Source organism: Camellia sinensis, chromosome 4 (genome assembly GCF_055761805.1).
Source record: "Camellia sinensis isolate YWXY chromosome 4, ASM5576180v1, whole genome shotgun sequence".
Classification (NCBI taxonomy): Eukaryota; Viridiplantae; Streptophyta; class Magnoliopsida; order Ericales; family Theaceae; genus Camellia; species Camellia sinensis.
This window is the reverse complement of record NC_138964.1, coordinates 19,659,625-19,660,764: the sequence shown is the minus strand read 5'-3', so window position 1 is coordinate 19,660,764 and position 1,140 is coordinate 19,659,625.

Here is a 1,140-nt window from a genome sequence, read left to right as displayed (position 1 = left end):
AGAACAACATTTTCTGTTGCCATCTTTTAAAGTCAGTTCCTAAGAACTTCTCTGGCTTTTCACCGTGATTTACCGGTACTGTTACAACAGGAGGGGGGGTTGGCGTCATTGCAGCCACCACAGTAGTACTTGTTTGGGCATTTGTTTCAGTAGCCATCAATTCTAATATATAAAACAAAATTATAATTAGAATTTATACTACACAGAAAATTAAACCAAATTCACAGAATTAAATTCCGTAAAAATAAAAGAAACAAGAATGTAACTTTTATTTTCCAATTAATTTGAAAATAAAATAAAATTTTATTTAAACAAATTAATTCCACACAGAAAGTAAATTCTGTAAAAATAAAAGAAATAAAAAATTATAACTTTTATTTTTTCAATTAATTTGGAAATAAAATAAAATTTTATTTAACCAAAATAATTCCACACAAGAAATTAAATTCTATAAAAATAAAAGAAATAATAACTATAACTTTTATTTTTCAATTAATTTGGAAATAAAATAAAATTTTATTTAACCAAATTAATTCCACACAAGAAAATTAATTTCAGTAACACTTCAATAATTAAAATACTAAAACAGAATTTTAATTAATGAAAACTCAGAAAATAATTTCTAAAACCCAAAATTAATTTCTGAAAAAATTCCACAAAAATATATTCTGAATTGTTAATGACACCAGTATCGTACTACTAGTTGTTGTCAAAGAAAAGAGACAGTATATTACTACTATCTGTCAAATAGCATATAATCACTATTTGTTTTTCCAACCAGAATATTATTTTGTAAATTCACAGAAAATAATTTTCTTCCGAAATTATTTACGAATGTGGGGGATTGTTGGAAAATGGTTTTATATAGGCATAATTTTGAGCCCATTTTGGGTGGGCCCCAAACGTCTTTTGGGGTGGGTCCGAAGAGGTGACGTGTTCCTTGCCGCGTGGCAAGTCACACAGTGAAGACGGTACGTCAAAACCATTTATGAGTGAATGGGAAGTTGACGTCGTTTTCGGGTTTAACATTAATTTTTATTTAGATAAAATTCACTTGAATTTTTTCAATAAAAATTATTGTGGGAATTTAATTTAATTCTAAATTCAAATTTTGGGTTCCTAAGTGGTTTCCTAAAGTTT